Consider the following 26,588-nt stretch of genomic DNA (forward strand, 5'->3'; position numbering starts at 1 on the left):
AAACAAGTTCAATGGTTAAAGGTTAAAGAACAATGACAACTTAGAATATAGGGGTAATAATGGTAAAACAATAACCCCTGCAAAAACCGCCACCCTATGTACTGCCATATATCAATCAAATCAGTTGTCAGACATTCAAAATTCAAACATTAACTGCTGACAACCTTCCAAGCCTTCAAGCACTGAACCCTTAAAACCTTCAGGCAATAAAATAGATGTATAAAAGTCAAAAGTCTTTGAGCTATTCCCAAAAACCTCTGACTTGGGGGGCAGATGACGGGGGTAGCCCAAGACTAAATAAAATGACTAAATATGTAAACGCCCAAAAGGTTAAAAGATTCAATGGTTGGAAAAGCTGAAAAGATAAAGTAAAGCAATACGGGAACAGTAAATAAGTCACATCCCCAGACAGTTTCACCAATCACAGCCGCAAAAGCAACGCAGGTCCACAGAGCACATGCTATCATCCAGGGGTCAAAAGGCTTCAACCCCCGAAAGGGTAAGCCCCTCGCTGCAAGCTAGGTCACTAGTCAAATGAATGCCTCTTTGGGAGATGTCTTCTCCTATATAATTGACACTTCATTTATTGAGTTAACACATTCTGGATCAGACTTGTTTCCTTAAACTCTGGTCCTCCACATCGTACACTTGCTTCACGCAAGTGGCTTTCATTCACATCCAACTCACGCTTATTCCTTTTGTTTCTTCATCCTTTTCTGAACAACACTTCAGAATTGGATCTTCAAACAATAAAAACAAACTAGTGAACCTCCTTCCACGTCTTGCAAATGTGGGGGGACCCCACGACCTGCGTTAGGCAAGGTTAAACCCTTTAACCCTTCTGCCTAACCACCCTCGCTACTACATTTGGTCTATTATTTGTTGTCTCAACAGGAGCCTTGGTGGAATACAACAAAAATTACAATATTCAATATCTGTTTATACTATTAACATAAAAGTGGTATTTCTTCTTTATCTTACTAAATTCTTATAATATAAACGCTTGTAAGATGTAAACATTTTTGCACAGTTTTTTGCTGTCAAAATCTGATAATTTTTTTTTTATTATTAAATACCGTGTTATTTTGAAAAAGTGTTAATTACTTCATCTATCTGGATTAGATCAATTCACATATTTAGCTTAGACTAGGTTATATCCAAAATATCTCATCATATTATGAACTAAAATCCTTGTCATACCCAAATTAAACTGTGATATTTTATTTGTTTATTTATTTATTTTTCAAAGATGATGGACTATAATGTACCTAGAGGTATGATAACTTTCTCCATACCTATGCAAGAAAACTTGTCTTTCTATGGACTATAAAATGTGATGTATGCAGGAAAGATGATCCAAGGCCTCGCAGTCGTGGAGAGCTAACAGTTGCTTAAAACAGAAAAACTTACAGATGACGATTTTTTTCTTGCAAGTGCCCTTGGTTGGTGCATTGAATGGGTGAGACCGACATCAATACTGATGAGATCAATGCTCGTCTATGCAAAAAAAAAAAAAAAAAAAAAAAAAAAAAAAAAAAAAATCACCATCTGAGTATTAATTACCCTTGTCATGTTGGCAGCTTCAAGCATATCTACTTTTACATGATGACATTATTGATGGCTCACATACACGTAGAGGTCATCCATGTTGGTTCAGACTACCTGAGGTTGTGAGTGTACATATATATATATATATATAGAGAGAGAGGGGGGAAGGTTAACGTACATTACGGCTTAACGTACATCACGTACGACAGGTAATTACGCACGTTCATTTTAAAATCACGCACGTTATAATTCAAAAATCCAAAATCACGCATGTTGAAACACAATAATCACGCATATTGAAAACATTAATCACACATGTTATAGATCAAATCACGCACGTTGTTGTACGTGAAGTACGTTAAGCCGCAATGTACGATATACTTTTTCTATATATATATATAGGACAAAGATCCGTTAGGAACCACCCTTTATTACGAGAACCGCGAGAACCAATGTGAACACAACCAAAAATACCTAAAAATAGCTAAAAAACACACAAAAATTTTTTTTTAATATTTTTTATATAAAAATCGCTACTTTTAGTAGCCAAAAAAAAATTTTTTTTAAACTTTTTTTTTTGCTACTAAAAGTAGCGATTTTAACATAAAAAATATTAAAAAAAAAATTTAGAATTTTTTTTTATTTTTTTAGATTTTTTTTAGGTTTTTTGGGGGTTTATGTTTTAGCATTTTAGCTTGGGGGGGGTTAGTTTTTTTTAGGTTTTTTGGGGGTTTTAGTTTTTAGCATTTAGCTTGGGGGGGGGGGGTTAGGATTTTTTTAGCTATTTTAGGTTGTGTTCACATTGGTTCTCGCGGTTCTCGCAATAAAGGTGGTTCTCGCATGAACCTTACCCTATATATATATATATATATATATATATATATATATATATATATATATATATACATACATATATGGGGTTAGGTTCATTAGTGAACAACCCCTTGATTATGAACACTAGTAAACTAATCCTAGCTCTTAATTATCAATACACAAGTGTAAATCAATCACCATGATTTGATGATGAAAATACACTAGTGTATCTTGTTGGGTTTTGAAGGCTTTAATCACACAAAGAATGTGTTTGCTGCTTAAAAAAACCCTACTTCTCATTCATAAAGAAAACGTATAATATGTAGGAATAAACAAAGACCCACTAACTAATAATTAGGGCCACTAACCCATTAACCCACTACCTTAATCTTGCTTAACGCTTCAACGTTAAAAAACAGATGACTAATTAAAAATCCTTGACCCATTACAAAACATATTGCTACCGACCCGATACGTGACGACCCCTGACCCGTAAACAACCCGTAACATCAAGATTAATTCCAACATTCGCCCCATTAATCTTGATGTCGGTTCTTCGGTCTTTCTTGCTCTCTTGCTTGATCAGTTCACAAAGATCCGATTCGTTTCTTGCTAAATCACTTCTTTAAACTTGATCTGGGTTTTTTTACATCGTAGACTTTTCTTCACGTACTTCTTTCTCACATAATAACCTTTTACACCGCCAATTCGTTTCCGGCACGACATCGGTGACCAGCTTGTCACACAACTCCTGGTTCACATAGGTCTTTATAGTCGTAACCACACAATTTTCTTCCCTCAGTTCACATAGCTTTTCCTTTCGACTCACTCAGGTCGATTTTGATCTGGTACACACAGGCCTGATCACTGTATGCTTTTCTCATGCCTCTTCTTCCGATCATCTTGAATCACACAGATTTCTTTTTCTTTTTGGATCACACAAATCTCTTCAAACTTCTCACACAAATACTGGAATCACTAAGACTCTCCTTTTTTTCTTGATCAATTCACACAACACCACTAAGGTTTTCGATCCTTTTGATCACAAAGATCTGGTCCTCCATTCTCACGCCAGCGACACACAGAGTAGGTACATCTGATCATACAAATCGTCTTCTTCCTCGTCTTCTTCGGCTCACTCAGAACTGATAGGTTCACTTAGAACTCTTCTTCATACGGCTCACAAAGAACCCTTCTTCGATCACTAAGATCGTCTTCTTCATTGTCTCCGCGCTGCTGACTTAGAACCATACTCGGTTCACTAAGAATCTCTCTTTTTCAAGTCTCGATTTCTTCTCCACATGGCTCACTTAGAACCATGTTCGGTTCACACAGAACAATCTTCTTTGTGCGGCTGTTCTGGCTTCCATAACATACTTACGCTGCCGATGCGATCACCGGTCACCATTGCTCATCTGACGTTCGGAACCGCCCAACACCGGAACCGCCCAACACCGTTGCCATTCAGTCACCGGACCGATCGCGATCTTCAGCTACTACGATTGCTTTTGGATTAACAAAGAATCTCACTTCTTGCTACATCATCACCATGAATCACACAGATTCGACTTCACTATTTATTCACACAGATCATGTTTTTTTTCTTGGTCTCCTCTTTGCAATATAATCATGCAGAAGCTTCTACACATCGCTGATCACACAGATCAACACTCTTCTAGGAATTCATTCTCTTTTCTCATTCTAGCAGTTTAGAGGGCTGCTCCCTTCTTGATCACCCTGCTGCAAATTCTCTCTCTTCTGCGTCTTCTTCAGCCCCTGCAGCCAAGGGCTGCCTCTCTTACTCGAAACTGACTCTCAAACAGCCTCCTTCTTCAACCTTGCTCTTACTCGAAACCGACTCTCAAACAGTCTCTCGCTCGCTCATCTAGACGCTTTTAATAGATACCTTCATTCGCATAAACTCTTATGACCCTACTAATGGATTAATTTCGGGACGAAATTTCCTAAAGCAGGGGATACTATAACAACCCGCACTTTTGTGCGTAGTTACTACTCGTTATACTCGTTACGCCTAGCACCAGAGATTCGGATCATAATGTAACAATATCAGGTACATCGCTATAACGCATATTTTATCACTATTACAAAGCTATTTTCGAAAATAATAACGCTAACGATGGCGTTGAGTGAGGACCTATTCTACCCTCCTCGATAGGCGTGAGGTGTCAAAACGTAAACAACCAACGCTAACAAGGACTATCGGGTGAGTACCATGCCTCCAGCCGTCATGACGATGATGGCAATACGAGCAAGTAGTACCCCGATAATCACTGTGGCACATCACATCGAAGAACGCACTCGAAGGCACGCGTAACTCGATCATCGCACTGAATATTGAATATATAGATACGTGTATACGACCTTTTTTGTGATTAATTATAATAAATAAATAAATAATAATATAAATATATGGAAATGTGGCCCAAACTATCGCAACGCACCAAAAACTAGGATTGAAAGGCCTCCGTACGGACGGGCCAGCCGAACGGCTGGGCCAACCGATCGGACGGGCCAGCCGAACGGCTGGGCCAATCGATCGGACAGGCTAGCCGAACGACAGGACAGGCCAGCCTATCGGACAGGCCAGCCTCTCGGACAGGACAGACCAGCCTATCGGACAGGCCAGCCTATCGAACAGGCCAGCCCGTCGGACAGGACAGGCCAGCCTATCGAACAGGCCAGCCCGTCGGACAGGACAGGCCAGCCTATCGAACAGGCCAGCTCATCGGCCAGGACATGCCAGCCTATCTGACAGGACAGGCCAGCCTATCGAACAGGACAGGCCAGCCTATCGGACAGGACAGGCCGGCCTCTCGAACAGGCCAGCCTATCGGACAGGCTAGCCGATCGGACAGTCCCTTCGAACGGGCCAGCCTTTGATCTAATTACCATCCGTTTTCATGTATTCCGTTATCATTTGACGCGTTATCCAATACTCTTGAAATTAGTCTGAAATCAGGGCATTCTCAGGCATTATCCCGTCAATCCAACCAAATAAGCACTGTGAGTATACTTAACCCCTTTTTATTGAATTTTGGGTGTAACATACGTTCCTTATAAACCAAACTCATCAAACGAATAATTCAATCAGTCAATTTATCACTTGCGAATAACTGTTTGCATAGATAAACGTAAATGCTAGTTACATATGTGCTAGGACTTATACTCGTGACGTCCCACCACGACTAGTATAGTACTATTGCGCCCGACGGGGTCTAGTTATGCCATCGAAGAATCGAGCATCAAGGACTTAGCTGGTAGTATCAGTTTTGTGAGTATATATGTCGTGTATTACGTTTATGAATGTGGAAATTCGCAGCACTTTTTAATCTATTACGCTATTACATATCAAACCTGTATACTCGCCAATACTTTTGTATTGACATTATTTTAACGTATGTTGCAGGATTAGTTGAAGTCTTCATCACATCAAGTTAGGAAGTCTAGAAACTCACCTACAATCTAGGTTGTCGGATTTGAATTGTTCGAGAGGACAAGGAATCTGTGATGACTTATGTGATTGTATTATTTGTTAGTATGGGATAACGAATGTAATAAATATTATCGCAATATAGTTGTTATGGATTCTCTTGAGCAATCTGATTCGCCTAGTGCCGCGCCCCGATGATTCCGCCATCGGTTGGGGTGTGACAGATTGGTATCAGAGCCATAACTATAGGGAATTAGGCAAGACTCGACCTAGTCCGGGTCGATGTCTTAGAAATTGACCTAGTCTATAGTCTAAGCACCCACAGGCTGACTCGTACGAACCCGGTAGGGTTTGTATTGCGCCTACCTGATGCTTTCGATCGAAATTGCTAAGTATACAACTTTGTGTGAACCCCGCATACTACAGCTTCGCACGAAGAAGCCTTTCCTAAGGCTAAAATACTACTTAGCCTTTCCTAAGGCTGACACAATACACATGTTTTCGAAAATACTCGCATCTCGCAACCGAGTGATCTCGTCGAGACCAGGTGTGAAAACCAATAACTCTCGATAGGATTGCTCACTCAGCGCATTTTTCCAGCATGAGAAACTTTCGTTGAGTTAGGAGTGATATCCATACCTCAACGAAAGCCTCCATTTCGAATTTCTAGTGCAGCTCTCGGATTCATTCGATGAGCACAACCACAATTGGGAACGAAACTGTTAAGTCAGGGGTGAAACCCGTACCTTAATGAACCGTTCCACTCTCTAAAATAGTTTTCAAAAGCTCTCACCAGGGACTCGACCATCACAATGACTCGAGCCACGCGATGACTAGGAGGACGAATGCCATGAGCTGCGTCCCAATGGAATCATAAGTCTCCAAAGTCAACGCGCGTGCATGAATTCGTTGGGTGTGATTGGGTTACCTTGGGTAGTCGACGCCTAAACACCCGAGGCACTCCGAGTACTTTACTAAGCCTACGACTCGCCGGATTTTACATTTCGATGAACTTAGTTACGTTTTATTTGTTTAACTACGATTTTCGCTCCCTGTTTTACAAAACGCATAACTCGCACAGCCATTGCAATCCAAAACAAAGACCGAATGTTCGCAACAAAACTAATGTCTAATTGCCCGCTTTTCTCTCGCATTCTCTCTCTCAACGCATCCTCGCGCATTCTAAGCCATAATATGTGTGTGTAAGTATAAACTACAACTAACTATATCTACGTACAACCAAATTATTGTGCGAGAGTCTAGGAAGTTTCGTGTCTCCTATGTGGCTCCTATGTGAAGTCTATTTATATTGCACATTACAAGTTTCGATCGCGCTCAATCGCATCGTAAACTCAAAATCATTGTGATCGAATCTCATTCCAAATCCCTCTCTGTTTAGATGCCTTCCAACAACTCTACCTCGAGACGAACAGCTAGGAGAAGAGCCAAACGAAGCGCCGATAAGAGGATTGCCTCGCTTGTGACCAAGGAAGTGGTCAAGCTCATCCTTCAAATTGTCGCTCAAGTGCACTCTCTCAGCAACTCTCGAGCCGCGAAGGACTCTAAGACGAAAGCGCCACAATCTACTTTTTTCTACAAACACTTCAAAGCCTGTGACCCGATGGAATTCACAGGTGAAGGAGGTGTGACCCAACTACTCCAGTGGTTCGATTCTATCGAAGTTACCCTTCGTCAAAGTGGGTGTCCCGATAGTTTCCGTACTACTTGCGCCACCGGAGTATTTCAATCACGAGCACTCGACTAGTGGACCGCCGAACGCAACAAACTTGGGATCTCCGCAGCTTACGCCCTCTCTTGGGACGAGCTGAAGGAACTCATGAAGGAATAATACTGTCCTCCTCACGAAGTCCAGAAGCTAGAAAACGAATTTTGGGAAATCAAGCAAACCGAAGGTGACAATGCTGGCTATACAACAAGGTTTAAGCAGCTTAGTGAAATCTGCCCAAGTCAAGTCGACACCTCAGAAAAAGCCATTCCAAAGTACATCCGCGGCTTACCTGAGTGTGTGGGTGATTTTGTCGAAGCTGCAAGACCTGCTACCATCGAAGAAGCCTACCGTTTAGCCGCAGAGATCAACAGCAAAAGAGTCCTGGACGGATTTTTTTCTAAGAAGCCTGTCAAACAAGCTCATCAAGCAATCATCATCAACTCATCCGACGATTCCTCTGGCGAATCAGTCGATGGTTCGTCTGACAACTTCACTGAAGATCCTTCTGAGGATTGCTCTGACAATGTTTCCGTCGAATCACCAGACGAATCCGCCGACAACACCGCATCATCCCGAGAAGATCAACCTGACCGCAAACGAAAGACCATGAGCCCAGACTCTGCAACAACTGGACTGTTGCAACCAGAACCTCTCCGAGCAGTCCCGGTTCAACAGAAGCGTGCTTACAATGGGCCTCATCCCCTGTGTTTCACGTGCACGTATCATCACCCGCCAGAAGCAAATTGTCGCTATTGCACAAATTGCAACTGGTATGATCATCATACACAGCACTGCCGCACGGGACCGCAGCCTTGAGGAATTTCAGCAACGACCGCAGTCCCCCCCCCCCAGAAGGCCTCCACAGCAACGTTATTTTGCTTCCAATGTTGTTGTAATAATACGACTTATCGCCGTCATTTTCTTTTATGTGTGGAACTTATTTCATCTATCGTCGCATGTGGATTCTATTTCTCTTATACTCGCGTACCATCTAAACGCTAGCACTATGTACTATACAATGTATTTTTCCCTTACAACACTCTTAGAACGAGGTACGATAGACGTGCAAGGAACAACTAATCGCGGGTGCACACGGGATCATTTTGGTCAGTGCACGGAGATCGTAGTGAAATTCTAATGGTGACATAACGTTTAAAAGCATGGTCAAGCGTGGTACCTCCAAGGTATAAGCGTCTTGGCCATGTCAACAAAGCATGACACCAAACCACGAGACATAAGTAGTAGGGGTAACGCAAGGTGTGCTTTACCATAAAACCGAAGTTTTGTGAAGAAAGTGCCATGTGGAGTTGGACGTTATTAGACCTATTATAATATTATGATTATTTTGACACAATACAAATCGATCGCAAGGCGTAACGAAACTAAGTCGCATCACTGCGAGACTTCACGCAAGTCTGCGTACGCAATGTAATTGCCACATCGATGGACTTGGGTAAGTTCACCCCGAAGAGCAATTGGAGCAACGCAAGACTGGTCGTAAGTCTGTAACGCAACTCGATCGCAGTTTTGCTAGATCTATCTCGCAATCTAAATCACTCGATATATGGCTCGAAATCGCAATCGCATCTTGTGTTTATCTCGCAATCTCTACCGCTGGTTATCAACCATTGTGTGAACCTCTACCGCCTGGTGTGGATCGCCTATCGTGGATCGCTAGACGAGTATCGAAAATCACTCACCACTTTTCGCTTTAACGCATTTCGCGCCTATTTCATCAACTCGATACTCTTATCGCGTGTCGCTATCACTCATCGATGTTCGTGTTATCTGTGTTATGTTAGCACGCACGACCCCGCTTTACGAGACAAAACTAATAGGGCTGAAACATGGTGGTGTTTTAACCATATTAGCAGACTTTCGTGGAAAAAGGCCATGTGGGCTAACATTAGTTAATGTTTGTGGTGTATTCAACTCAATCGAATCGCATATCGCTCGCAACGCAACAACCGTCACTTATCATTTATTTGAGGTCGAATTGATTATCGCTAATCAAACCATCGTTCGTCGCTTGGGAGTCATCGCAGTTGTGTAGTATTAGGGTACATGACATCACTTCACGAGACAAAACTAATATGGGAAACGTGGTGTTTGCCGTATTAGCAACTCTCGTGGAAACATGCCATGTGGGTTTTATGTGGAATCGAATCAAAAATCGCGTCATTCAGCATCGCTTATCAATCGTCGTCTAACCCAGTGTGCCATATCAATGTTTCATATGATTGAACTACTCGCACTCACTATCTATGCTTTGTTTGCATCCGACCTGCATCTATTCACGACTCGATCTAGCATCCTATCGCTTGGACCGAGGGAACGAAATTCTATCTGTGTCTTATCGGCGCGCGTGACACCGCCTCACGAAACAGAGGTAATATGGGCAAAACATGGTGGATACGCCGCTGGTACTTCCTATATATAAGTGTTTTAATCATATTAACAAACTTTCGTGGGAAAGTGCCATGTAGGGGCTCGATGTAAATTATTTTTCTGTACTGTTAAAGAAAACCAATTTTTATAAAATTTTGATTAAAACCGTTGGACAAGTGAAATTTTCTTACGACATGGAGGGAACATCAAATCAGTTCAGCTCTGTGCCCAATGGAAGTTTCATAAGTCCAGTATTTCCTTAAAACTTTTGCAATGACAAAAAGAAATCTTCCCGAAAACGATGGTTCGACAATCGAGTTTCAGCTCGAACCCACGTTGTAGGAAAGCTTTCTTAAAACTTATTTTGCCGCCGAATTCTTTTAAAATGTATGACTCAAAATCTGTTATCAAACTAACAAAAACCCTTCCCATAGCGCTGGTGTGGACATCGATGCAGTTAGCGCCGCGCCATGAGGGGATTTTCCTAAATATCTTCGAAGATTAATCGATTATCGATAAGTTTAAAACGCTATGGAATCGCTTTTGTGTGTGTTATCACTTTTGGTTGTCCGAATTGTATCTTCTCACCGCTCTCGCTCGTCGAATCTTAATCGATCGCTCGCTCATCTAGACGCTTTTAATCGCTACCTTCATTCGCATCAACTCTTACGACCCTACTAATGGATTAATTTCGGGACGAAATTTCCTAAAGCAGGGGATACTATAACAACCCGCACTTTTGTGCGTAGTTACTACTCGTTATACTCGTTACGCCTAGCACCAGAGATTCGGATCATAATGTAACAATATCAGGTACATCGCTATATCGAAGTATAATCGAATAATTACGCATATTTTATCACTATTACAAAGCTATTTTCGCAAATAATAACGCTCACGATGACGTTGAGTGAGGACCTATTCTACCCTCCTCGATAGTCGTGAGGTGTCAAAACGTAAACAACCAACGCTAACAAGGACTATCGGGTGAGTAACATGCCTCCAGCCATCATGACGATGATGGCAATACGAGCAAGTAGTACCCCGATAATCACTGTGGCACATCACATCGAAGAACGCACTCGAAGGCACGCGTAAATCGATCATCGCACTGAATATTGAATATATAGATACGTATATACGACCTTTTTTGTGATTAATTATAATAAATAAATAAATAATAATATAAATATATGGAAATGTGGCCCAAACTATCGCAACGCACCAAAAACGAGGATCGAACGGCCTCCGTACGGATGGGCCAGCCGAACGGCTGGGCCAACTGATCGGACGGGCCAGCCGAACGGCTGGGCCAACCGATCGGACGGGCCAGCCGAACGGCTGGGCCAACCGATCGGACAGGCTAGCCGAACGACAGGACAGGCCAGCCTATCGGACAGGAGAGGCCAGCCTATCGGACAAGACAGGCTAGCCTATCGGACAGGACAGGCCAGCGTATCGGACAAGACAGGCCAGCCTATCGAACAGGCCAACCTATCGGACAGGACAGGCCAGCCTGCCCTCCTTTCCTTCCTCCTTGCCTATAAATACCCCTCATTCACCTCCAACACACTTGTTGTCACTGTTGATGCTCGACCAGAAGTTCCAACCCCTTTATCTCTCGATTTCTCGCGATTCTTGTAAGTTTCTACCTCAAATCTTGTACTTCCTTGATCTTTATGCATTCCCCCACCTTTCTATCTTCCAAATTCCAACTTTTAACCGTGAAATCAACGGATGTGAGGTGATGCTAGGATGATGTCATCAGGGAGTTCTTATGAACTTTAAGTGTTGGCCTCATTCCACCAAGAACAACTCAGATCTAAAGGATTTCCACAAGAATAAACAAGATTTTCACATCAGATCTACACCTAAATGCGAATAAAAGGATTGAAGGATGGTTTTCCAACTTTCTTTCAACTCTTTTACTCTCAAAGTATTCAAAAACGGTGGAATTGGAGCTTAAACCGACCTTCTACTCATTCTTAGTGTCGTGTTGGTCAAAGATCTGATCCCTAGCGATGAAACAACCAATTTCGGGTTAAACAAGGGAAAACCGCCAAGAACGGCGAGTTCTGATGGAACGGGGGTGATTCCCGGCCGATAGAACAAGACGGTTTTGGTGGAATTTCAGTTGCTTAACGCGTCCCAGCAAACCTCTCGACCAAAACCACCGAAAAACTTGCAAAATTGTCGAATACAGCAGGACAGGCCAGCCTATCGGACAGGCCAGCCTATCGGACAGGACAGGCCAGCCCGTCGGACAGGACAGGCCAGCCTATCGAACAGGCCAGCCCGTTGGACAGGGCAGGCCAGCCTATCGAACAGGCCAGCCTCTCGGACAGGATAGGCCAGCCTATTGGATAGGCCAGCCTATCGGACAGGACAGGCCGGCCTATCGAACAGGCCGGCCTATCGAACAGGCCGGCCTGTCGGACAGACGAGCCGATCGGACAGTCCCTTCGAACGGGCCAACCTTTGATCTAATTACCATCCGTTTTCGTGTATTCCGTTATCATTTGACGCGTTATCCAATACTCATAAATTAGTCTGAAATCAGGGCGTTCTCAGGCATTATCCCGTCAATCCAACCAAATACGCACTGTGAGTATACTTGACCCATTTTTATCGAATTTTGGGTGTAACATACGTTCCTTATAAACCGAACTAATCACACGAATAATTCAATCAGTCAGTTTATCACTTGCGAATAACTGTTTGCATAGATAAACGTAAATGCTACTTACATATGTGCTATGACTTATACTCGTGACGTCCCACCACGACTAGTATAGTACTATTGCGCCCGACGAGGTCTAGTTATGCCATCGAAGAATCGAGCATCGAGGACTTAGCTGGTAGTATCAGTTTTGTGAGTATATATGTCGTGTATTACGTTTATGCATGTGGAAATTCGCAGCACTTTTTAATCTATTACGCTATTACATATCAAACCTGTATACTCGCCAATACTTTTGTATTGACATTATTTTAACGTATGTTGCAGGATTAGTTGAAGTCTTCATCACATCAAGTTAGGAAGTCTAGAAACTCACCTAAAATCTAGGTTGTCGGATTTGAATTGTTCGAGAGGACAAGGAATCTGTGATGACTTATGTGATTGTATTATTTGTTAGTATGGGATAACGAATGTAATAAATATTATCGCAATATAGTTGTTATGGATTCTCTTGAGCAATCTAATTCGCCTAGTGCCGCGCCCCGATGATTCCGCCATCGGTTGGGGTGTGACATTAATCACACAAAGAATGTGTTTGCTGCTTAAAAAAACCCTACTTCTCATTGATAAAGAAAACGTACAATATATAGGAATAAACAAAGACCTACTAACCCACTAACTAATAATTAGGGCCACTAACCCATTAACCCACTACCTTAATCTTGCTTAACACTTCAACATTAAAAAACACATGACTAATTAAAAATACTTGACCCATTACAAAACATATTGCTACCGACCCGATACGTGACGACCCCTGACCCGTAAACGACCCGTAACATCAAGATTAATTCCAACATATTTTACGATTTGATGATATAAATCAATGGTCAGGATTTGTTCACTTAGTTCACAAATACACTAGTGTTCACTCTAGAACCCCACCCAATATGTATGTATACATATAAATGCAGTGGCGAAGTATAGAAGGGGCAGGGAGGGGCGCCCGACCCCCCGAACTTTTCGCTCAGTAGTGTTATATATGTAGTTTCGTATAGAATTTTTTTGGTATATACGTTTTCGACCCCCAGTTCTATAGAAATTTTTTGGTATATACGTTTTCGACCCCCCCCGGTCATTCGGGTCAAGCTTCGCCACTGTATATATATAGATACATATATATACACGCAGGGAGCCGGTAGAATGAAAACCACCCCGAGTTGTAAGAACCGCGAGAACCACACCATCCGGGTCGCCGTTTACCATGATTTTTTTTTACAACTAGATGTGTAAATTATAAACACATCCGTAAAAAAAAAATTTAAACGCCCCCCCCCCCCCCCCGAGGGGGTAGTTTTTTACACCACAAGTTTGGTGGAAAAAAAAAAGAAAAAAGAAAAAAAAATAAAAACACCAAACTTTTGGTGTAAAAAACTACCCCCTCGGGGGGGGGGGGGGGGGGCGTTTAAATTTTTTTTTTTTACGGATGTGTTTATAATTTACACATCTAGTTGTAAAAAAAAATCGTGGTAAACGGCGACCCGGATGGTGTGGTTCTCGCGGTTCTTACAACTCGAGGTGGTTTTCATTTTAGCAGCCCCCTATACACGCATATAGCTCGTAGTTCATCAAGTGAATACTGATATTCTGAAACTTTGCTTTAGGTTGGTGTGGTTGCTGTAAATGATGCTCTTGTTCTACGTAACCATGTTCCCAGAATTCTGAAAAAACATTTTAGTGGAAAGGCTTATTATGTGAACCTAATAGAACTTTTTCAGTGAGGTTTATTTCATTTCTCATTTTGTTGTTGCAAAGATTTGATTTCTTCTTCATAGTTATTGACTCATAATCCCTTTCTTTGAGAAGACGGAGTTTCAGACAATATCTGGACAGATGATTGATGCTACCACTAAACTTGCTGGAGAGGAAAACCTCTCAAAGTATTCTATGTCCACGTAAGTTGAAAACTTAATTGTTCTCGTAGGGATGGTCAATGAATCCAAGCCCGATCGACAAACTTGAAACATTGGGACATGTAATACATGTCCCAATATTTCAAGTTTGTCACTACTAGATAATACACTTATCTTGACACGCGAACAATGACACACACTCATTTTATGACATTCAAAAGCGTGTGTCAAGAAAAAAATGTCCTAGTTTACAAAATTCAATAAAATCATGACAATCTTTTTTGTGTGTCATCTTTTTAGCGTCATAGAAAAAAAAACAAGATATGTCTTGACATGCGAACAATGACACACACTCATTTTATGACATTCGAAAGTGTATGTCAAGAAAAAAATGTCATGGTTTTAAGAAATCCAATAAATTTATGACATTTTTTATGTGTCATCTTTTTAACGTCATAAAAAAATATTATGACACTCTTTTTGTATTATCTTTTTAGCAATTTTTTTTAAATTAAGTTCCTCAATTAATTTAACACAAATACCTGATCTCCTTTAATTTAAACATTTAGTATCATTAGTATCATAAATAAATAAGCAAATTACTATATATTAATTTTACAAAGTAAATGAAGTAATAATATTATATAATAATATATTACTATATATTAATTTTACAATGTAAATAAATAATAATAATATAATAATACTAATTATTATTATTTTCTTTACTTTCTCAGTTGGATAAGCTTGGTGTCAACCAATACTGGTTACTATATATTAATTTTACAAAGTAAATGAACAGTAATAATATTATATAATAATATATTACTATATACTTATTTTACAAAGTAAATGAATAATAATAATATTATATAATAATATATAATAATACTAATTATTATTATTTTCTTTACTTTCTCAGTTGGATAAGCTTGGTGTCAATCAATACTGGTATCGAAAATACAGGTACGGTCCGGTTCATTATCGGTACATAAAGGTACAAATCGGCACCAACCTGATACAGAAAACGCCAAAAGTCAGTACCAGATTGAGTTTGAAAATCTTTTAGTTCGGGAAATTCGGTACTGCTACACGGTACCATTTCCTCATCCCTGATCACGGGTGCCGTACAAACAACAATGGTATCGTATAACTTTTTCTTCTTGATTTTCTTCAACTTTTAATGATTTCTTTTTTTAGTTTCAGGGGTAGGGATGAGCTCGGTGGCAACGATACCGAAAATACCGGTTACGGTACCGGCATATGAAGGTAAAAATCGGTAGCGAACCGGTACTAGGAACGCCAAAAGTCAGTACCGAATTGGTACTTAGAATCCTTCGGTTTGGGAAATTCGGTACCGGTACCCAGTATTATTTGCTCATCTCTGACCACGGATTTCATACGAACAACATCATTAACATACAACTTTTTTTGTTGATTTTCTTTCGATTATTTTTTACTGTTCTTTACATTTTCTTTTTATTTTTGTTAGTGGTTCCGCGTGCAACGCGCTCGTAGTGATTTCAAAACACATGTAAACACAGACAAAATAACAAAAGAAGTTCTCCGCAACGCGATTAGGGTGATAAACCTAGTAACCATTTAAATTCCTACATATATATAAACATTAAAAACCTTAAACCATTTGCTTTCCCATATTCACGTTCAAAAGAGATAATGCTTTGTTAATGTTATATATGTTAAGCTAGTATCCATTTAATATTAACATTATTAATTAATTTTAAAATATAACAACAAATTATTTGTCAATTTATATGCTTTATTAATGTTTTATATGTTATGTTAGTATCCATTTAAAATCAACGTTTATTAATTAATTTTTAAAGAAAATAACAATTTACTCTTATTTTTATTATAGCTAAATAATAAACATTGCCGAAAACTTTTAATGTTTGTGACTAAAATATCTAAATCATGATTGTAAAATTACGTTTTATAATCAACTGTTCTCTTATTATGTTTTTTATTCAATAATTAACATTTGTATTATTATTATTATTTTTTTTGTTTCCCTCCCCTAGATCTCAATTTTTTTAGATTTCCAACTCAGTTTCCACATTTCACGGCCATCAATGTGTATGTTGAGTAGGGGCTGTTGAAGAACATTTCATTGATTCCGGAATGAGGAAGGCGTATTCATTAAAAATTGATGTAATTCTCACATGGAGTTCGCTTCAAGAGTCGCAATTGAAGGATTACGTCAGACTTTACTCTTCTCGTGGGTGGAATATTCTTGTTGTTACCGATATTCTCAATTCGTAAGTTCATCACTACTCAATTACCTGTAGCATATAAAGGGATTTTGATAATTTGACCCATGGAAAAGCTTCTGAGGTATGATAAAGAGGATTGGATAGTGTAGACTGTAGACTACGATTAGAATGAAAATATATGTTAATAATGTTAAAGGTATAAATCATAATTCTAGATATATTCCAAAGACCATGAAACACGTCTTTTTCGATTTGGTTATGTTGGATTTGTGTCTACATGTTGATTCAAGTCCCATGCTCTGTGACCATCAAGTATTCAAAGTTTGGGTTTTTTTTAACTCGGGTTTCTTTTGTTTTCGAAATCTGAATCAAATGAGCAAATGAAATTCCTTTGTTGAGAACTACTTCTGTAAGGTTTTCATGTCCTTTGCTTTTTTTTATTTTGTTGATTTACTACCCTATATGATTCTAAACTTTAGTGACGGAATCAAGGAATTTATTCTAATGGTGTCACTGTTTTTAAATGTTCCAATTTCATTCATATAACTGGACATAAAAAAATTTCGAGTCAATTCGACGGGTCGGGTTGGGTCAGGTCAGGTTCTGAACTACATGTATATACATCTCAACAACAATTTGACAGACACGATTTCATATTCAATAACTAAAAGTTTTCTGAGTTATATTAAATTTGGCTGGCCTGGTTTAACCTATTTCATGTATGTATTATACCAAAGATAAATGTATACTGGATTGCTGTTATTTTTTGTAGTGATTATTAAGCAATCATTTGAAAGGATTACTAAACCTGAATTTTGGTTTTTGTAGAAATCGTTGGATGTTGATCTGAAAATAACTACTTGCTATTATCTTGATTCCCTAAAGCCTAGCAGTTTTAATGAGCAGTTGAGGCAAATTATTGATATGTAAGTAATACAAATATCATAATGTATAATAAAAGAGTTGGGATATGCTTTGATATATTTTTTTATTTTTTTTATAGGGCAGTGGTCATGTATGTTGCACGAAGTGGTATAAAATCACAAAGGCAATGTTAGATGATATATACAAAATGAAGGTACCTACATAGTCTTGTCTTTTGAACTAGTTGCAACAAGGTTGGTATCTTTGCTATCTGCAAACGCAACAAGCAATAACAAGAAAAAAAAAAGTAGCATTGCTGATAAAAACATTTTATATTCAATAAGTACATGATAACCAAGATCATATACATTTCTTTTGTTTTTTTACAACTTGTGACAATCTATGATCAACCTTAATTTATCATGACAACCGTTTTTTGCACATTCAGGATGAGCTTCATAAATTAGAAGGTTTTGGAGAGGTTATATATGAAACACATGATGTGCTTACGAAGGAGTTGAAATACTTGACAATGACAACGTAAGTTTAGACATATGTTAGCCTACATGTTAGAGAAATATGTACTTATATGTCCAAGCAAATGCTTAAATTCATAGATTAAGATAAAATTTTGATTTTTAAGATTTATTTTATTTAGTTGTTGTCTCAGGTTGGGGAAGGAGTAGACGAATACTCGGCTGCGGATATGGATGACATTCGCGAAGATTGGTCAACTTATGCGTTACCTCTATTTTAAGTGACAAATTATATTTTCGGTGTTGACGAATGTATTGACAAACAATTCTTTTTGTTAATGTTAAAATATTTGTAGCATACTTGACAAATGATTATGTAATGGTTGTTTTGGTATATATATATATATATATATATATATATATATATATATATATATATATATATATATATATATATATAGGTAAAGGGTACTGTACAAATTCCCTTATCGTACATTACGTACGCTATAATCTCAGCCGTCCGATCATCTTCCCGCAATGAAAATCGCATGTTGTTTTTTTTTTTTTTTGTAATAATTTCGCATGTGATAAATTTGATGAAATAACAGATGTTTTTTTGTAACAATTTCGCATGTGTTAATTCAATTTCGCATGTGATAATTTTGATGAAATAGAAGGTTGTTTTTTTGTAACAATTTCGCATGTGATAATTTTGATGAAATAGCAGGTTGTTTTTTTGTAACAATTTCGCATGTGGTAATTCAATTTCGCATGTGATAATTTTGATTAAATAGCATGTTGTTTTTTGTAACAATTTCGCATGTGTTACAAAATAACAACATGCGAATTCAATGCGGGAAGATGATCGGACAGCTGAGATTGTAGCGTACGTAATGTACGATAAGCGCATTTGTACGTTAACCTACCCCTATATATATATATATGTGTGTGTGTGTGTGTGTATGTGTGTATTTGTTATATGAAATAAATTTTTTTGTTGTTATATATGTATTCATGGTAAATTAGTAATTCTATTAATTTTTTTTAAATAACTAAAAGCATGACACACGAAAATGAATGTCATAAACATAAACATGTGTCATGAACGTGTGTCATAAACGCGTGTCATAAATGTATGTCATTAATGTGTGTCATAAAAACAGGACACACAAATGCATGTCATGTTATTTTTATGACTTCTCAATCAACGACACGCTTTTGCGTGTCATAATTACCCTTTTATGACGCACAATGCTTGTCAAGAAAGATGTTTTTTCAACTATTGTATTGGGTACGGACTAGTTTTTTTTTTAAGTTCCGGCTATGGGGCATATATATGATATTATGTGATACACAACATGATTACCAGAAATATACATACATACTTGTTTACCTATTATTTGTATGCATGTTTTTGTTTTTATTTTCATTTGTTTATGGATAATAGAGTAATCTATAATCCACCAACTTTTTAGTTATATATTTTATTTTTCTGTAATAAATTTATGCAAAGTGTAAAAGTAGTAGAAAAAATGTATGTCAAAAATCCCATTTATTATTTTTAACAAACTAGGTATACCCAATACCCGATAAGTAATTAGTAATTGGATACTCAATGGGTATGGACACAATGGGTGTAGATCGAACTGGGGTTACCGATACTTGCGACACACCAGTCCCATGGTAATCCCCACATCCTAGTAAATGTATTTAGTATCTTGGTTAAGTACATACTGTGATGTAACTTTGCAGTTGCCGACGGATTGTTCAGTATAAAACTTCTTATTACTCGCTTTACCTTCCGGTGAGTAGATCTCTCTACTGATTTATTGCATCTTAAGTTCACTACTTTCTTTTTGGATTTTTGACACCAATCCTCACTTACAAAATAGTTTATGATGGTGAAATCTATCATATATTAGACCAGTGTGTATTAATCTTTGGTTCAAGGTCGCTTGTGCCCTCCTTATGTTGGGAGAAAATTTGGATGATCACGTTGAGATGAAAGATGTCCTTGTAGAGATGGGTATCTATGGTCAAATGCAGGTGAAGTGATCATGCTTGCAATGTAAGATTAAATATATTATGGTATAATATTTAATCTAGTAGCCATTATAATCATTTACATTATATGGATCAAAATATATAACAACCTATTAATAATTAGTTGGTATTGTTGATGGACCATATTACCATTATTAACTAATTAGGGTTTCCTCCTGGGTGCTTATATAAGGAGATTTATGTGGAGGTTAAGGGGTTACTCAGTTACACAATCAGAAAAAAAAACCCTAATAACTCATAACATCAATTCGCCTCCATCTCCATAACCGATTACCCTTTATCGGTTTCTTATCATCACCATCATTAGATTGCACCCTAAGGAGGAACCAGACCAAACTGACAACTATGTCAAACACTATTGCTGGATCTACATCTGGATTCTCTGCTGGCCTGTGCTGATGCAATCAAAGGTATGTTTACATGTTTTCCTTCATGTATAAACAGAACTGAACCAACATGTGGTATCAGAGCATATGTTGATTAGTCAGTTCTGTTTTGTATCCATAAATCTGGAATAAAACTGGAAAACGGAATTAGAAAACCCTAAATAAATTTCGGTTTTTTCATCCGAAACCCCATCTCGGATCTGTTCAAACTGGAAAACGGATCATATGTTTTTCATCAAATATTACTGTTCCGAAATCATAATGTTCTAGAATGGATTAAGTGATTGATAATTTTTCCAGATTTCGGATATAAGGTTAAGGTTAATTTTTTAGGGTTCGTCATGTTCTTAGATGAAATTCGAAATTTCCTTTATGTTTTGGAATGTGATTTGAATTGTGGAATGTTTTCCTAATTTTTGATCTTATTTTATCTAATAAGTTTTTTCGAAATCTGTTAATGAGATAAACAGATTATGATTTTCGAAATTTTGTGATAAAATTAGATCAATGTTATGATAGGAAACTCTATCACAATTCTTAATTTTCGAATTTTCAGTTATGTTATCACAATAAACAGATGTTAACAGGAAGCTTCGAGATCATCAGATTACGACTCGAGACCATTATTCTCGACTCGAAATCATAAGGGCTCAAAGGTCTACAACTCGAGACATAAGGTCACGACTCGAGACCATAACGTCATAACTCGAGACCGTGATTGCGACTCGAGACATAAGATCTCGACTCGAGACCATAACGTCATAACTCGAGACCATAAGGTTGCGACTCGAGACCGTGGTTGCGACTCGAGACCTCATCATGACTCGAGATCTCATAAGATATAGTAGTCGAGACCATGGTTCCGACTCGTGACAACAAGGTTGCGACTCGAGACCTCATAACTGACTCGAGATCTCATAACTCAGTCGAGACCTGACTCGAAACCTCATTATTTTAGGCTGTTTAAATGTGAACTAAAAATTTTTTTGGGCTCCGCCCCGAACCCCGGGCGGGGGCACGCTGTTCCCGCACCCCCCAGCGAACTCACCGCGGAGTTCGATCCGCGCTAACGGGTGGTTTGCTATTAAACAATTGGTTTTGTAATCACTTAGTTAATTAATGAGGATCGAATAATGTTTTACAAAACCAAAATGGCTTCACTTGAATGAGTTTTTTTTGATATATCATTTCTGGCCAAATCTGACTTGATACATCTACTTATCGTTCAAGTATTACGAAAGATATGTTAAGTATGCATCATAAGCATGAATGTTTTAATATCTGGCCAAAGCTGATTTAATTCATTCATAGATGGCATACTTAACAAGTGCATAACTAAAGTGATTGTCTCAATTTCTGGCCAAAGCTGATTTGTTACAACCGCTTTGCACATATGCTTAAATGATTACACTTCTGGCCAAAGCTGTTTTGTCTTCGTTTAAGTAGAACTTTAAGTAGTCTATTATTTTGATGTTAGTAATAGACATATCACAACCTCTTCACATAATGATCCTTATATTAATGATCCTCAATTAATTTTGTGATCATTTTGTCTGCCTTATTCTTAGTACCCATAATTTTACTCACTATAATTTTCTTCTATAAATCTATATCTCATCCACTCTAATTCCTAAATCTAATATGTTTTGCTTAAAGTTTCTATAAGAATTAGCTCTTAAATTAAATCCTTGATTATCTCTTAAGACACGATAACCCTATTGCCATGATGATTAGGATAAATCAAACATGATGTCTCTTATGATAATCAAGAACTCTGTAACATAAGTGTTGTCACTAAAAAAAAGGTTATTCCAGATTAGGTCTTTCCTAAGACTAATCTATAATTGTGGAATGATCACAAGAACTCCTAAGGTGCATGTCTTCATTTAAAATTATAAATTATAAGGTTAAGTGGTATACGTGAATATATTATAATGTACAATACCATGACCCATAAAGTTAAGGGCTTACGCATGGAAATAAGTACATTTTCCAGTACATTACATACTAAGTTTTTCATTTGTACAATTTGATGCCTTATAAATCAACTATAACACTCAAAAAATACCAAAGTATAACGAGTGTGTTGATAAGCAACATATGTACATAGAAATAAATGTTTGAAACTGGAAAGTAAGATGTTATTCACCTTACAACCACTAAAACCTTAAGAGAGGATTGTTCTAAGGTCCATAGACAAATTACAAGTGCTAATCCCAACGTTAAGGTTCTTCAAGGGAAAATCTCGCTGCATAATTACGTCATTAGACTAGGCATAAGCAACGAGACTATCCATTATTCTAAAGAACAGTTTGATAAGTTAATTATGTAGTCATTTCCTAATGATATTTAAGTCTGATAATTTTTTTTTAATATTCCAATTAACACATGATTAGTTGACTCTAGTTCCATACGTTTCCTTACAAGAACTCGACAAATAACTAACATGAGAGTTAGTGACAAAATTAAATGTTAAGACTATAAGAACCATAATGAACAGTCTTCCAACAACGCTTTTCGATACCTTATATATTCTGAAGATTAATCAGAATATAGTATCATAATTAAGCAATGTTATGAAGGTTGTGAGGTTTGCATAGTCAACATAAAGTCACACTTATCTTAAACTCTCCTCTTATTTGTTCTAAATATCTGGATAGAAACATTACTAAGATGAAACTAGATGATACCTTATTTTTCATAACTTTTGTCATCATGCTAATGAGAATTTGACAAAAGGAAAATGAGACTTATAAATTTCATCCATTAGAACCAAAATTCATGAGAAATCATAACATGGTTAATGAGGATGATTTTTTCATCTAATCTCATTTTAAGTGATTTTAAATCATGACGTTAAAGCCCTAACATATGACTTGGCTTAAGGAATATCTGTGGGTCCATCATAAGTCATTCATTGACATTCGTGGAACTTATTCCAAATGAAATATTCAGACATAATTCATTTATCATTTGAAAGACTATCAACTTATATCTAACTTTTGTCGCATATGGCACACGGTCTTAGAAGAAATTTATTCATACATATTCTTTATAAGATTTCTATTAAATATGTACCTAAGTTTCTTATGACGTCTGGACGTTAAAGAAATCAAATAAAGTCTAACATATATGTGATAGGTTCCCACATCACGTAGCTCATTGAAACTTTTCTTGTAGCATTTTAGAGATATTAAAGATCAGTGGGAGCATTAAGTGTCTTAATAATAACTTGCAATAGTTGCAAGAGGTGGGGGAATGAAAGTTTTACATTACCTCATAAGTTTGCACCTCTTGTACAAGACACCGCTCCATCATGACACTGTTCTATCATCAATACTTGTCTCCTTAAAATCTAATGCTACTCTTACAAAAGTTTCATTGTTGCTTAATTGTGGGCACACTTAGATTTCTTACCTAAACTAACATAATCCTCAACAAGAGAAATCACAACGACCAACGTCATTAATTTATTTTCTCTATTAGAATTTGTTGGTCGTTACACATTGACCCTACGCATGCTGAGTTCCTAAAGATTTCTAAGCTCGGTGGGAGCAGTCAAAGTCCTTATCATGATTTGCAAGGAATACAAGAGGCGGGGGGAAGAGTGTCATTAAATTTCACTCCGAATTTAACTCCGATTACACCTCTTGTATACCATACTGCACCTGTCACACCCCCAAAATCCACCTGCGGAGTATCACCGCTTGGGAGCGTGACTGACCAGGATCAAGCCATCAATCATATTGAACATAGCATAATATAAATAAAGTAATTCGTAAAACCCCGTTCAATACAATTGACGTTTCAAAACAATCATAGTATCAGTAGCGGAAGCATAAGTAAATAACCCAAGTAAACCATAAGTTCAATTATTCGAAATGTTTAAACATAGCGTTCTTAACCCACTGCCCACAACGTCCCGCTCCTCCAGTGCAAGCTCCATAAGTACCTAAGGTCCTGCAAGGCATGCAGCAGATAATCAACAAACTAGTTGAGCGAGTTCACAGTTTATAGTTTAGTTTGAGTAATGGTGCGTTTGTTCAATTAAGTTTCGTATCGTATCAGTTCCATCGCGGCCTCACCGGCATGTGTGCGAAGATTATGTTCGTTAGTTCGCGACCATAGTCTTTACCGACCAGGGTGTGTGCGAAGGCAATTTATCAGTTCGTTCGCGACCATAGTCTTTACCGACCAGGGTGGGTGCGAAGGCAGTTGAGTAGTTCGTAAGCATCAACAGTTTAGTCGTTCGTTACAGTATCAAAGTATGCACAAGTAATCATCCAACCCATTCCCACCCTGGGAACCCATGCCTTGGCTGTGTGAACTCACCTTGGTTTGCTCGGTATGCTAGGTTATGCGCTCACTAGTAATTAATCACGTCCTATTGTATGCACGTATAACAAATCAGTTCATGTTCACAAAGATACGCATGCAAATTAATGTTCACATAACAGTCAGTTTGCATAACGGCACAACACGTATTATTTCACACTTAATCATCAACTATCATTCGATTCTCATTACCCATCCTTCGATACATTGTTCATCCTTCGGTCTAACAATTATCACACTATCACAATTATGTTTCGACACATCTTTCGATACACAGTTATCATCTTACGATTCATGGTTATCTTTCGACACATCAGCTATGTTTCGACATAGTTATCACAGTTATCATTCGGACCGAATGCTATGTTTCGAACCAATGTCATCTTTCGGTCAATGCTATCCTTCGGTCAACACTACTATGGTTCGGTCAAAGCTATCCTTCGGTCAACACTACTATGGTTCGGTCAAAGCTATCCTTCGGTCAACACTACTATGGTTCGAAGGACATGCATCTTTCGGTCTCAACTATGTTTCGAGTAACTACCATCCTTCGACAAATAACAGTTACGTTTACACAAAGTTTCCAAGTTTAACCGATTATCAATTAACACAATTTTCACAAATCAGCTAACATCAACAAGATCAAACAAGCGTAATTCCCATGTTTATCAAGAACCCTAATCTGAATAACAAGATCATTCAAACTATCCAATTTACACATAGGTGCCGATTACGTAAATATGTCCGATTACAATATTCTGCCGATTATAAACCTGATTAACATAAACATCTTAACAACCATGACAATTCAATCCAATTACATTTGCTAAGCCTACCATATCCGATTCATAACAACATACCAACATATTGCAATACTAACATACATATCCGGTTATCATAGCCGATCCACAAAACATTATCATCGAACATCATCAAAACAGATCCGATTAACACACTAACAATCTATTGCAAGACAATTTATTAATCATGAAATCAAAGCATCGTAAACAACATCACACACTAACCGGAAATCTGGATTACGGAATGAAATCCTTCGAACAGAGAGTAGGTTTGCTATATGCCGTCACACACACAAGGGAACTAGGGTTTTTGAAAACTAACTGTCGACTTTACATGCATTATGTATATAAACGTGTCACCGGAATGGGCCAAGCCCAACAGAACAACTGGGCCGAAACATATCGAAGGATATGTTTCGAGCGCGAAGGATATGTTTCGAGCGCGAAGGATATGTTTCGAGACTTCATATGTTTCGACATCCTTCGATTCATGCATCATGTTTCGTGGAACATCCTTCGTAGGTTGGGCCATGATTCACACTAACTAGCTAACATACAGTACAAGTTTCACAATATGGAACCCATTATACACAATCAAACAATTATGCACAATCAAGCAATCAAACATATATATATATACTTTCATATCAATCAAATGTGAAATTAAGTAATTAGTCAAACACATGCTCTTGTAATACGTATGAAATCAATCTTAGAAATTCGAGTTGTCACATTATCCCCAACTTGAAAGAAATTTCGTCCCGAAATTTGGTACGCACTTACTGAGGAAGCTAGGTATCGTTCACTGGTTTTCCTGGGGTGTCACATCATCCCCCCGTTGATTTGGAATTTCGTCCCGAAATTCAGTAGTAGTAGCTTCAGCCTCAGAAGTGGATGCATTGGTTTC

At 38.1% G+C, this 26,588-nt stretch overlaps 1 pseudogene; it reads left to right on the plus strand.

Moving 5' to 3' along the window:
* The window catches only part of LOC110890050, a 46,311-nt pseudogene that overhangs the window by 9,488 nt on the left and 10,235 nt on the right, over positions 1 to 26,588 (plus strand).

This window comes from Helianthus annuus, chromosome 11 (assembly GCF_002127325.2).
Source record: "Helianthus annuus cultivar XRQ/B chromosome 11, HanXRQr2.0-SUNRISE, whole genome shotgun sequence".
Classification (NCBI taxonomy): Eukaryota; Viridiplantae; Streptophyta; class Magnoliopsida; order Asterales; family Asteraceae; genus Helianthus; species Helianthus annuus.